Source organism: Hylobates moloch, unplaced genomic scaffold (genome assembly GCF_009828535.3).
Source record: "Hylobates moloch isolate HMO894 unplaced genomic scaffold, HMol_V3 SCAFFOLD_1, whole genome shotgun sequence".
Taxonomy (NCBI): Eukaryota; Metazoa; Chordata; class Mammalia; order Primates; family Hylobatidae; genus Hylobates; species Hylobates moloch.
In genome coordinates this window covers 160,881,431-160,896,206 of record NW_026652276.1, presented here as the reverse complement: position 1 = coordinate 160,896,206, position 14,776 = coordinate 160,881,431, and the positions used below count along the sequence as shown (strand labels likewise).

General features: G+C 37.7%; 1 protein-coding gene across 1 annotated transcript in view; it reads left to right on the top strand.

Moving 5' to 3' along the window:
- The window catches only part of NXPH1 (neurexophilin 1), a 320,433-nt gene that overhangs the window by 53,938 nt on the left and 251,719 nt on the right, over positions 1–14,776 (top strand). The window lies entirely within an intron of this gene.

Below are 14,776 nucleotides of genomic sequence, written 5' to 3'. Positions count from 1 at the left end.
ACAGGGAGCAAAATGGCATTATGCCTCTCCTAATGTAAGAAGACCTAGAGGAGACATGTCATGGGAGGGACCCAGTGCAAGGCAATTCAATCATGTGGGCAGGCTTTTCCTGTGCTCTCCTTGTGACAGTGAATGAGTCTCATGAAATTTGATGGTTTTATAAAAGGGCAGTTCTCCTGCACATGCTCTCTTGCCTGCCTCCGTGTAAGATGTAACTTTGCTCCTCATTCACCTTCTGCCATGATTGTGAGCCCTCCCCAGACATGTGGAACTGTGAGTCCATTAAACCTTTTTCTTTTATAAATTGCCCAGTCTTGGGTATGTCTTTATTAGCAGCATGAGAACAGACTAACACACCAAGCCAAAAACTGAAGCCAAACTAAATAAAAACGTGTCAACGCATCCTCCAGAGGATCTTGTTCATGGATATCTCAGAAGTTCCTCAGAGGAACTTCTAATTTCTCATTATCTTTCCTCACTGCACAGAAGGACGGCACAAACAATGACTCTGTTCTTCTCCGGGCCCCATGAGCTCCCATTGTCTTCCACGAGATAGGTAGGGGTGGAGGTGGGATAGACTAGAGGTGTAGTATTTCACTTAAGTGGAGGGGGACTCAAAAGACCTCTCATTCGCCAAAGTTCTTTGTAGTCTAAATATTATATTAAAAACAACTATTTTTCAACCTTAGGCTAATAAATTTCAAGGGACACATCAGAGGCAATAATTACAAATTATTTTCCTGAAGAGAACATTTTGGATTCAGGTATTGATTAGGACCCTCTGTGAAAATGAAAAGAAAACCAAGATGAATAAGCTTAAATCAATGTCATAAAAATTAGAACAGCAGCTGCCAGAACCATTTGTGGGTTAAACTTCATTGGTGTTCATCTGGCATTGACTTCGGTTATAAAGATCAGTTTCAACTTATCTGGTGTTCCCTTTCCAGTCTGACTTATGAAGATAAAATGCCTAGAAAGAGTTACTCTTGGGATTTTGAAATATAAATATATGATGGGATTTGAGGTACCCTGTAAATACCATTTCTTTCCCCATCTGAATGAGTCAAAATATTTTATTTCTGATAAAATTGATTTTGGAGATTGTAATTTTTATCTGCTTGCAAGTAGTTTCCCTCCTTCTGAAGGAAGAACTAAACAGAATTCCCATCAGCCACAGGGAGCAAAGTGGCATTGTGCCTCTCCTAATATAGGAAGACCTAGAGGAGTAGGACAGAATATGCTCTTTAAGGAAGTAGAATGTTCTTTAAGGATAAAGCTAGGAAGCAGGGCCTTGGTTCTGACTGCTGGTTTCACCTTCCAAACTCACTCTGATTAATTTTCTCCTCTGCAGCAGATAAAGGCTGGCCTATTGTTTTAGTAAGCTCCTTTACTTTTAAGAATCATTTGGAAAGGAAGGAGTATTCCCTCAAAGGGTAAGTTCTTCTTTTAATAAGACTGCCTTCTGCCACAGACCAGCTGTGTGAACTCAGACAAGTCATTTAACTTTTCTCAATCACTGTTTCCTCATCTGTAAGATAGAGATCATAAAGACCTGCTTAGTAGATTAATTAAGCGAGATAATAAATACCACGCTGGATCCAGCATGGTATTTCCAAACTCATCCCGTGCTAGTCTACACTTATTTCTAATGTTCTGGCTTTCCCATCTTTCTTTTCATTCCTGGCATACACAATGTTCTTTCTGACCTCATATTTTTTGGTATGCAGTTCTCTCTATCTGGATAGGTCATCTCATTATTTTTGATCTGGTTAATTCCTACCTTTTAATCAGTTCTCAGATTAAATATAACTTCCTTAGTTAAACCGTTCTAATCTCCCTCATTTATTTAAATTATAGGCCCTTTATTATTTCTTGCTTATAGCCCTTATGAGTAATAATTTATCTTTCTTTGATTATTAGTTTAATCTCTATTTTCCATGATCAGATATTATGCATATAAGAACAAGAACCTATGTTTTTTTCATTTATCATTGCACATTGAGAGCCTTTAGAGTACTTAACATAGTAGTTTCTCGGTACATATTTTTGAATGAATATGTAATCTACTTAGCATATAATATATTCTATATATACTAGTTTCCTTCTCTTTCTCCTCAGTATGTTATCAGTTCACTGGTTTGTATGATGGTAGATCCATCATTAGTGATATGGTTTGGCTGTGCCTCCACCCAAATCTCACCTTGAATTGTAGCTCCCATGGTGGGAGGTAACTGAATCACAGGGATGGGTTTTCCCATGTTGTTCTTATGATAGTGAATAAGTCTCACGAAATCTGATGGTTTTATAAGGGAGAGTTCCCCTGCACATGCTCTCTTGTCTGCTGCCATGTAAGATGTGACTTTGCTCCTCATTTGCCTTCTTCCTTGATTGTGAGGCCTCTCCAGTGATGGGGAACTGTGAGTCAATTAAACCCCTTTCCTTTATAAATTACCCATTCATGGGTATGTCTTTATTGCAGCAGTGGGAACAGACTAATACTGTAAATTAATCTAGCTTCTCTCTTGTACTTCCATTTTATCACTCTACTTCCATACTACTTATGCATTGGTACTGTATCTCTCTAATCACTGTGTAACACTTTCAAGTGTCTTGAAATATAAATCTTTTTACTTTATTCACTAGCTTGCTCTGAAACAAGTGACTCTACTCAAAAGAGAAAGAATAAAATTTTGGAATTTGTTTAACAAGGGAAGCTTCCCCATTTGGTGTGAGACCGTGGGACATGAGACAGCTTCAGACTGTGGGAAGGGCTCAGAATTTAATATTAGAGGAGGTGTTTTGAGTTTCTCTTTCAACACATGATTGCCTTATTAAGTAATTTAAACTTCCCAAACTTAATTTCCTTATCTGAAGAATTTTAAGGGTCACATAGAATAATGTATGTTAAAAAGTTAAATTATAAAAGACTATTACAAGGCTTACAAAGGTCATCAATTGTAACTTGGCAGGATTAGGTACTTATCAGGCTCTGCCATCAGATTATAAGCCAGTTTAGGGCAAAGTCTTTACTCATTACTTTGTCTTCCATAGTTCCTGCTCTTCATTTGTTTAATGGTGATAACAATATCTAACTTATAGATCTCATGAGCACATTTTATGGAAAGCATTATCCTATAGTAGGTAACTTTTCTTTTTCTTCTTTTACCACTGTCCCATACCGTGGGACACACACTACAACATACATATTACATCTTACATACTACATCTTACATATTACATCTTACATACACATTTATGTATGACCATAATGTGATCTGTCAGTTTATAAATCATACATCCATTAGTTGTGATATCAGGTTTCAAAAAAAGTAATGACTTCCCTCTTAAATGTTTATAACATTTGACCATTTAATAACTCTAGAGATTAAATTGATTAAGTGATTTTCCCAGAAGCATAAAGCTAATCTTACAGAAATCAAAATGACTGAAACCCAGGCCTCATCTCCCTTGGTTTTGCAATTCTTTCTCCAACCGTGGCCGCTTATAGTGCTACGAGAAGGTACATAATGGGAATTTTATTTTGTGCCTTTTATTCTAATATGTATGTTTTTGGTCTTCTGAAGGCTAATCGAGGACTTGCCTCTTTCATGTTCCCCTTCATGTAGAAATTTCTGACCTAGATCAATCACCTATAGCTGTGGAACCAGGAATAAATCTAGATTGAGTTTCTACATCTGTAAAATGTGTACAATGGTAGGACTCATCGCAAAACTTCTGAGGGTTAAATGAGATAATCTCTGTATCAGACTGTGTAGAGTTTCTGGAAGATAGTAAGAGTTCAATAAAAACAGCTAATGCCATTGGTTCTGTTAAGATGATGGGTTTTGTAACTGTCAACTTTATCTTTTAGCAGCCTACTGAACTTCAACAACTCTGTTTTGAATTCTGCAGTAAGTTCTCTTAACGTCTCAATACTGATTGTGGTTGAAGAGTCTTCGGACTCAAACCTTTCAGAGGCAGACAATTTTTTTCCTTGCATTTGCAAATCATCACGTATGGGGCTCTGATAGATGGGGTGTGATTACAAGATTCCTATCCAAGAGAATTTCATGGGATTGGCTGTTTCATTGTCAGGGCTGAGACGGGAGGGTAAAATAACAGCAGCATCAGTCCCCACGTGCTGGGGAAGATTCAGCCTATCTGGGGATGCTCTCTTCCTTCTTCAGTGTTCTATACAGAACTCTCTGGAAAGGGGGTGGCCTTCTCATATGGAAAAGGACCCTTCTTCATTCTAGGGTGTCTGAATTTTCGTAACACCATTGAGTTATCTGTTCCAGTGCCAGAAAATTCTGGTGGTATAATACAGGGGATCAAGCTACTAACCACAATGAACAAAGAGAAAGGAACTGAAATTTATTGAGTGTGTATGATGTGCCAGGTACTTCATTTGGGTAGTTTAGAGCTATTCTCACATTTAGTGTCACCAACTCCACTGGAGTCTGACTCGGGCTAATGGTTGAGTGGGTGGTGCTCTTACTATTAAATGGTTGATTGATTCATGAGACCCTGGGCTGTACAGACGGAACATTTTCTTAGCCAACATTGGCACATCTGAAAATAATGGACAAATATTAGGATACTGTGATTTAGAAAGAAAAGCTCAAGATTTCTGCTTTGCTATTCCATTTGACAAAACTACTTAGACTCATGGCATATTAGTATTATGAATGACATGTTGAAAGGACCTGCCTTAACATACCCTTAATTCCCTTAGCTGGACACTTAACCTCCACCTACAAATTCAAACCTGCTCTCAGTTAAGGGACCAATTTAATGGATGGATCAGTAGAGTTTCTCTGCATCTCAATAGCTTTGCTGGGTCATGTTTTGGTCTGACACCATGGTTCAAGGTAATTTGGTTCTTGATTTAATTAAGCCAAACAAGTCTTACTCTATTGATCCTATGTCTTGGTCCCTCCAACACTCAAGTTCTGTGGTATCTTCAGTGGAAAAGCCAGAGACTATTGTATTCCTGAGTCCCAGCCTTAAAAGGAGTGTCCTTCAGTATCCTATTGACTTATTCTGCCTCTTTGAAATATCCTCTCAAGGCATGTGCTTGATTTGTGCATTCAAAGTCCACAATTTTCCAAACCAAATATTTAAATGCTTTTCTGTTAATAAAAAAGACTTTCATGAATGCTACTTAGAGGGAAATTAACCAAATCATTCTGGCAGTACTTCAGATTAATTTTAAAAAACACAGGAGCGATTAAAAGAATGCATGAATGCTAATCTAATGAGTCCAGAAATTACTAGACTAACTTAAATCCATGCATTCCAGTGTTACAGTAGGAGGTCTGGGGAGTTGCAGAGAAATAGCTGCTTGTGATTACACATACACAGGCTGTTTTTTTTTTTTTTTTTTTTTTTTTAGCAAATTTAATTAGCTGATTACAACTTTGTAACCAAATTGTTTATTTGGTACTTCATAGAAAGGAGTATAGTTTTCCTTCTCATTTAACCTTCTCTGAGTGAATGAGTGTGGAAGTGATGATTCATTTTGTGTGGTACTACATTTTTAACTACATTTTTATCTGCTTCCTGTGAAGCAGATCGGTTCCAATGTTTGTGGGAACATTTTGACTACCACTGTTTACTAGTATAAAAATCTGTGTTATAAAATGTGAGAATCACTGTTTTCTATGTAAGATGTCAATCGTTTTAAAATGGCAATAAATATTTAAGGGGGGAAGGAGACAAAATATTTAAGTGATTTTAAAGCTTGATACCCCAAGCCATATAATTTAATCACAACAGCCCCACCTTCCAGGTCTTTAATATTTTACCAAATACATTTTATGAATAAATATTAGCCAAGTACTTCTGGTGTTTGTGATTAAATATTAACAGGGTTATTTTTACAAAATGCATAAGAACATTTCACAGGACTGTGTCTATGAATGTAAATAGGTTGACAGACATTATGACAGATGCTTATGATTTCTTTTAGTGGCACCTGCTTTGGTTATTATTTACTATTAGAAAAACTTTTTTTTTTTTTTTGCCTAATGTTCACCAGTTGCCTTCTTCCTCATCAGTGTAGCTTGTAGTTTATTATCCTCTGAAAGTGTAATTTTACCAGAGCAATGAATAAAAAATTTTGTAATTTATACTAATAAGCTTGAATGGGAATCCACTTGCTTTGGACATTTCCAGCCAGGCATAATTTATCCCTATCCTTGGCGGTGAAACAGTGTGGATCTTCTTAACTGAGTCCCTGACAGATGGTTTCAGCGTTTTCAGGACTCCATTTCCAATCATTTTGCCCATATTGTAAAATTGGCCTTGAAAAAGGGTAAAGAGTTGTTATGCTGCATTAACATCCCTTCAGAATTGCTTGCTGTGAAGGGCATGAAGAAATGAAGGAAATCAAGACAGTAATATTTGAAAAATATGCTCCTGGAAGTTAGAAATGTTAGTGACATATTGATAATCCCAGATTACATCACAATCTCCATTTGATTTTGATTGTAAATCTCAAAGGCACATTAAATACACTAGTAAAAACACAAATATTCAGTTAGTGTGGCTCATAAGCCATTCCGATGGTATCCATAATGTGGAAAGTTAGAAAGGGCTATCGTTTAGGCTGGCTTCTCATCATCTTAAATCCTGCTGATAGGTACCACCACGGACTATTAGATGAACAGGGATTCTCACAGTACTTTTCAAGCCTTGCTACCAGCTCATAATGAAAGCACTGAAATATCTACATTCATTTTCCAAGAAACACGAATTGATCACATTCAGCATGCCAAATTTTCATTTTCTTTTGCAGCTTCAGCTGACTGACTTCTTCATCTAAAGTGCTGTTCTTTTCTTTTTGTCGCCTTTTAGTTTATGATCAAAATCAATGAGAACTGAAGCTTTCCACAGCCATCTATAAAATGCAATTACTGTACACAACACACAGTAAAACTCCTGTGGTGTATATGTTGAGACATAATTTATGCCACTTACCTCCAGAGAGGTATCGATCTTTTTCTGTGAATGTTTTACAAAAGGGTCTCTTGAGTGCAAGCACAAGGAAATATGTGGCTATTGGAGCTGATCTATAATTTGATTAATAATGACCAATCTTTTGAACTTGACTCCTTACTGCACTTTTATTGTGATCCAACATCAGAATTTTAGATTTTTTCCTTTGGTCGTTCTTTCCAGAAGCATAGTTATTCCTACGTTTTGACGTGCTGATCTTGTTACTTGCCTTATCCATCATGTCACTCTTATTAAGTTTGGCAGCACTATACGGTGATGAATACTAAATTTGGAGTCAGAAGATCTGAGTTTGCTTTTGATTTAGCCATGTAAGAGCTGTGTGATTGTAGGTGCACTGCTTACATACCTGAGTCTCAGTTTTAAACTCTGTAAAATAGAAACAATAATCCATTTCAGGGGATATTGTTTTCTGAGGAGTAAATAAGATATTTATTTATTCAACAAATGTTTATCAACTAGGCCTTTTGACAGGTTTTGGGGGACACAATGGTGAATAAAACATACATGATTCCTGACTTCATGGAGCTTACACAATCAGCTGGTATGTAAATAAACTCCATATGTTTTAATATGTTATACATATGGAAGATGGCACCATCATCATCACTGCTATGACACATTGTGGTTGTTGTCGTGCCCGAGAGTGGAAAGCACAATAATGCTGATGCTGTTTCTGACAGTGGGTCCCATTGGTGGAGGGAGCACTTAGAACTAATGACATGGAAATTGTTCTGAAACTGCACAATGAGCCTTCTTAATGCTCCAAAGCTTAGCATTTACTAGTTTATCCCCTTAAGTTTGGCTGGAAACTCTATTTATTGATTATTTCCCTTGTAGCCAGAGTGTTCTAAGTGAAAGAGACAGAAAGAAAAAGAAGGAAAGGCCTTTTCTTTTGACTCTCCTAAAATGTAATATATTAGAGTCAATGAGCACAGGAAGTTCATTTTCAAAGAACAAACCTTCCTGATTCATCCACAGTCCCTCAGGATCTTATCTTGGGGCAGCATGTGATGAATAATCCACTCTCCTCTTGACTATCTTTGTGAGGCAGGGTAAATTTGTGATTAAGGGATTGTGGCCCTTTGACCTAGAATATATTTGCCACTGCCAGGGTTGTATTATGGGATTTTCTGCCCCCCAAATAATGTGAGGATGATGGTTAGTTCACCTGGAGGAATGTCTCCTTCTAAGGCTCTGCACCAGCCATGGAAGGAAGTATGTTTTAAATTACTTGCAATTTTAACCCTATAGCTCTGGCTATTTCATCACGGCTGGAGGAAATGTAGGGTTCAAACTCAGTACTTTGCTGGCATAGAAAATGGCAGCAGGTAAGTAATTGATATATCAGACTGCCTTATGCTTTGACTTTGCTTACTGCTGTGCCCAGAATCTCATACTTTGCTGGAACATTTGGACTATGTGAAGAAAGAACATTTTGTCCTGATAGAATGAGAGAACAGCTCAGGCTAATTTACCTTGAGCAGAAAACTGGAGAGTAGTATTAAACTTCACTGTTATATGACTACAATATATTTTCTCTCCTTGACCTGGAGTAAATGTCCATTTATGGGATTAGAAGAAAATTAATTGCCTACTTTTAGCTCACTGAAGTCAGTGACACAATAAAATGTTCATGTATCTGTGATCAGAAAGATTGTATTGTCAAGAAAATGTTCCAGTGGCACATGGCCACTTTTTATCTTAAGCACAAAAGTCTGGAAGAAACCACTTCTAGTCAGATGCAATACTTGTGAGTACATGAAAAGTGATCTCTTTCTCTCTCTGTCTCATTTTCTGTAAGTTTTAAGTGCCAGGAAAAACATGGGTACTATTGGGCTGAGATCCATAGGATAGGATATTTTATCATGTTTTTGTTCACTCAAATAAGAAAAAGGATCCAAAAAATAAAATGAGGGTAAGCTTAAGAAGATGTTAGTTGATTTTTATAATCATGTTTTAAATTAGAAAATTCCTTCTTATATATAGTATCCTAGATTTTTTCCATCTCAGGATATTGAAGGCCTTTACTGAGAATCAAGCTGTCAGCAGGCTCACAGGGAGGTACTACTTGTCACACTGTTTTCTAACTTGATTTTTCGTAGTAGAATGATTTTTCATAGATTTTTCATAGGAGAATGATTTTTTTTGGCAGAAAGGCATAATTTCTTATGTAAATTTTTATTCCTGGAAAGGAAAGGGAACTAATTTTCATTGACTATATAGAATGTGATAAATCCCATGATTAGCATGTTACACATATATTTCAATTTTCATCTCTTTGTATCCACCTGTGAGGTAGGTAGTATTTTTTTCTTTTTTACTGCTGCGGGAATTAGGAGTTAACTTATTTTTTCTGCAACCTTATTTGACATCAGTAAGGCTCAGTTTCTCATTTGTGAAGTGAGGCTGATCATGCCTTCTTCATAGATATTTAATGATACAATGTGTGTAGAATGAAGATTGCAATCACTTAGTAACAATTTCAGAAAATTGTTGCTTTTTAAAATTTTCATTATTATTACTATTATATTTTTCCCTACCTCCAAATACCTTGACAATGCCAATAATGGAGTCAATCATCTGAATGGTGTATCTTTGTGCAGTACAACCAACTGATTCTATCGAGTTGACAGAATTATCCTGAACTTAAGTCACTGCATTAATTCTTCTTATTCCAGGTACACATAATTTCATGGATGAATCTGCATATGCATATAGAATACAACTCAACTGATTTAGTGGTCTAGCTTTTATGGGCACAGAGTAATAGATTGTGGTGGTGAGAACATGATCCTAAGAGTCAGAGACCTGAGTTCTAATCCCAGAGGTACATCCTGATTGTACTCCCACTAAATGCTGTCTCTTGGTTAAGTTCATGCTTTTATTTCCTCATCTGTAAAATGGGGATAATATAGATTTTTGTGAGGTTTAAAAAGGGATGTTAAAATGGAAGTTTCAGCAAAATATCATGGATTAATTAGGCTTCTCCAGAGTAATAGAATCAATAGGAGATAGGTAATAGGTAGATAAGTAGATAGATAGGGATTTATTTTAGGAACTGGCTTAGTGATTGTGGGCACTGGCAAGTCTGGAGTTTGTAGGGCAGGCTGGTAGCCTGCCTACTAGGATTGATGTTGCAGTCTTGAATCTGAAGGTAGTCTGGTGGTAGAATCCTTCTTCCTCAGAAAACCTCATACTTCCCTCTTAAGGCCTTCAACTGATTTGATGAGACCCACCCACATTATGGAGAGTAATCAGCTTTAATCTAAGTCTACTGATTTAAAGATTAATCACATCTAAAAAATATTTTCACAGCAACATTGAGGCTTGTGTTTGACCAAACAACCGAACACCATGTTAGCTAAGTTGACACATAAAATTTACCATCACACACCATGATGCCATGGATGAGAAATTCTGAAGCTGGTTTTCCATAGATTGACTTCGTAGAGAATATGACTTAGAGCCAATTCCATACTTTTCTAGCATTTTTTTCATATTCTAAAAATGTAAGAGGGTCTATGGAGAAGGAAGAGGAATGATTTAGGAAGAGATGTAACTGAAGAGAGGCATATTATTTTGTGGATATGCAGAGGAAGAAAGAAGTGGGATGGGTGTTACCTCCCCAAAGAAGTGGGATGGGTGTTAGCTCCTCGGCCTCAAGCTTTGTGAGTGAGATTTCTATAGGGCCACTAAGAGAATCTGAAATATGTTCCTTGCATTTGGGAGAAAGACCTAGAGGACTGGGGCTTACACAGGCATGGGAGTGGGTAATGGGCCTATGGCAGCAGGATAGACATGGCTGCCCTGGTATTTGTTTGCATTCTTGGAATTTAGTGGGGCAGGCAAAGCATGTAGTTGTGTTTCTGGTGAATCACAGGAGAGAGAGCTATTGTGAGCTTGTCATGGGTCTTTCTAATAGGGCCTCCTGAAGGCACAGAGGGTTCCTGTGGAAAGAGCTTAAGTATGAGCACTGGATTTCTAGGGGCTTAAGAGGGACTAGGTGGTAGCTAGTTTGAATGAAGTTGTATCAAATGAGTTGCAGCATTAGGATTCTCCAAACAGCACAATAAAAGCCCACTGGAGAGTGAGCTTCAAAATCTGCCAGACCTAGAGAGTGCAAAGATTATTACAATAGTACCATTTCATGTCGGGCCTTTCTTCACCCCTTACCTCTCTTCACACACACAAGACCCCTTCACCAATCTCAGAGGAGCTGGTGTGTGAAGGGTGAGCACAAGGTAGACAAATCCAGAAGCCAGGCATGTTCCTCTTTCCTTCCTCATTGTTTTCCATCCAGCTGGAGGAGAAAGAAGGCAGAAATTTTAACATTAAATAAAATTCAGACTTTTGATGAATATCATAATCTGGACATTCTAATTTCTAAATTGAGATTGTGTTCATAATTCACAGCAATAGTAATTGCAATTTAATATAATCCAAGAGTGGGCAGAAGAGCCTTGAGACCTGCCCAAGTCTTTCATTGGAGGCAGTAAGAGACAAAAGAGAATTGTGTCATGAGTACTTGAAAATGGTTTTCAAAGTGTGGTCCCCAGACAGGCTATAGTAGCATCGCCTGGGAACATGTTAGAAATGCAACTTCTTGGGCCCCATCCCAGAACTCACAGAGAGGGAGCTCAGCAGTTGAAAGCCCTTCAGGTGACTGTGAGGCATGCTTTACTTCGAGATAACTTGTCCTAGAACAAAGTCTCAATGTCTCACAAGAGAAAAGTAGTTTCCTTTTCTTATGCTGAGATATATCTATTTAACGACCCATGCTTCTCATAATAAATATAAAGGAGGTAGGTAGGTAAATAACAACAGATTTTTTTTAATTATACTTTAAGTTCTAGGGTACATGTTCACAAGGTGCAGGTTTGTTACATATGTATACATGTGCCATGTTGGTGTGCTGCACCCATTAACTCATCATTTACATTAGGTATATATCCTAATGCTCTCCCTCCCCCTACCCCACGACAGGCTGTGGTGTGTGATGTTCCCCATCCTGTGTCCCAGTGTTCTCATTGTTCAGTTCCCACCTATGAGTGAGAATGTTCAGTGTTTGCTTTTCTGTCCTTGCGATAGTTTGCTCAGAATGATGGTTTCCAGCTTCATCCATGTCCCTACAAAGGACATGAACTCATCCTTTTTTATGGCTGCGTAGTATTCCATGGTGTATATGTGCCACATTTTCTTAATCCATTCTATCATTGATGGACATTTGGGTTGGTTCCAAGTCTTTGCTCTTGTGAATAGTGCCGCAATAAACATACATGTACATGTGTCTTTATAGCAGCATGATTTATAATCCTTTGGGTATATACCCAGTAATGGGATGGCTGGGTCAAATGGTATTTCTAGTTCTAGACCCTTGAGGAATTGCCACACTGTCTTCCACAATGGTTGAACTAGTTTACAGTCCCACCAACAGTGTAAAAGTGTTCCTATTTCTCCACATCTTCTCCAGCACCTGTTTCCTGACTTTTTAATGATGGCCATTCTAACTGGTGTGAGATGGTATCTCATTGTGGTTTTGATTTGCATTTCTCTGATGGCCAGCGATGATGAGCATTTTTTCATGTGTCTGTTGGCTGCATAAATGTCTTCTTTTGAGAAGTATCTATTCATATCCTTCGCCCACTTTTTGATGGGGTTGTTTGATTTTTTCTTGTAAATTTGTTTAGTTCTTTGTAGATTCTGGATATTAGCCCTTTGTCAGATGGGTAGATTGTAAAAATTTTCTCCCATTCTGTAGGTTGCCTGTTCACTCTGATGGTAGTTTCTTTTGCTATGCAGAAGCTCTTTAGTTTATTTAGATCCCATTTGTCAATTTTGGCTTTTGTTGCCATTGCTTTTGGTGTTTTAGTCATGAAGTCCTTGCCCATGCCTATGGCCTGAATGGTATTGCCTAGGTTTTCTTCTAGGGAATAACAACAGATTTTAACCTGTTACCTTATAGCAGTAGTATTAAAACTGAAGTTTCCTCCTCTGTATGAGACAATCATAGTACTCTGCTTATTTTGTGAGAATATTGAATCAAATGAGCTGATATCTGTGAAAATGCTTTTTAAAACATGAAGCATCGTACACACGCAAGTTATTATTATTACAAGTACCTTATTTACATGGACATCAGCTTCATTTTGAAAGGATATCCCTGGGGTTTGCTGATCATTTAACTTTCATTAACATACCTGTCAACCAGTTTCCACTGCTAACCAATTAAGTATCAGGCAGAAGAGCCAAATCAGAGGGGAAAATTGGTAAAATCAGGCCTGAATGCTTTAATTTTAGTGGGGAAAAAGTAGAGTTGATAGATTTTTGTCTCGACTGAAATTGGATATTTAGAGTAACTTAATGACTACTGGTTTATCAGTCCCTCTATTTTTTCCCCCTACTTTCGAAAAGGTTTCTGCCAGTTCCATAGACCCAGCCTTGGATGAAGTTAATAAAATTTGCAAACCAGAAGGAATTTAAGGATGAGATTGATTGTTTTTGAAATTTCCACTTGTGGAAAGTTCTTTTCATATTGAAAATAGTCTCTCATTTTTTTATTCTTATTGGAACGTCTCTTTTTCAGTTCTATTGGGAAATTATAGCACGATGGGTTTATAGATACTGATAATTGTGTGTTACAAACTTCAGCATGCTAGCAGTCAATGAACACACTATTTTCAGGACCTATTATGAGCAAAGTCCTAGGGGAAATATCTAATGTGTCCTTGTTCCAGGTTGTTTTAAGAGCTTAGTAAGAGGGATAAGATTTAGACCTAGGAAAGGGAAATGTGATGTCAGTCAAATAGAATCTAGGTTAGAGTTGGGTAGATAATGCATGAGTGTGGGTGGCTTCCTTGAGAATTTGAGAATTTAACTCTGATTAAATAGATGGCATATATTTTATGTAAGATTTGAGTATAAAGTTTGGTATTTGACATTCCAGGAGCTTGGACTTGAGAGAATATTTAGCATGAAGTGAACAGATTCTACATAATGTAAAGCCTCGTATCAGGTAAGATGATATGAGGCACTACAGGTGCCTGGGTGATGATCAATGGTGTTGGACAGGAAGTATCTTTGAGCTGTGCCAGTGGAGAATTCTTTTTTGGTTTCTATACCAAGCAGGAAAGGATGATTCTTAAGGAAAGTACTTTAAAGTCCCTTCTATCACCACTACAAAAAAGAACAGTTTGTTTGAGCATAAGAATGCTCCTTCCAGCTGAGACAGCACAGACAGAATGCCCAGGTGACCCCCAGCTGTGACAGCTGTACACAGCCCTCCCAGGTTTCATAGCAAACAGCCAGTGCTCCAAGACTACTTTCATCAAATACTCAGCCAAATACCAAGGCTCTGTAATAAGGGCCCTGATACAAACAGCAGAGATCCCAGCTTAGCTATACCAGCCTACAAAGGCCAGTCTGGATTTGGAAATTAGCAAGAATGAGACTTGGATTCAGGCTAAGTTGCTTGCAGTTTGGTTAATTATTGAGCTACAAAAACAGGCAGTGCAAAAATAAGGGTACAAGTAAGTGAGTATATGCAGCATCTTTCTAGGACCTCCCAGGTTCCACACAGAAATGCTCCCAAATTCTGTAATCAATACTCATGCCTAGTGGGAAACTCACCAAGTCAGAACAACAAAAGCTAGGCTCTCAGTGCTGAGGCCCAAGGAGTTCTCAAATGTCTATTCCTCGCTATTTTTGAGGCCTTTACTGCATGCCATAGTTGCACACTTCTGAACATTGGCCTCTGCAG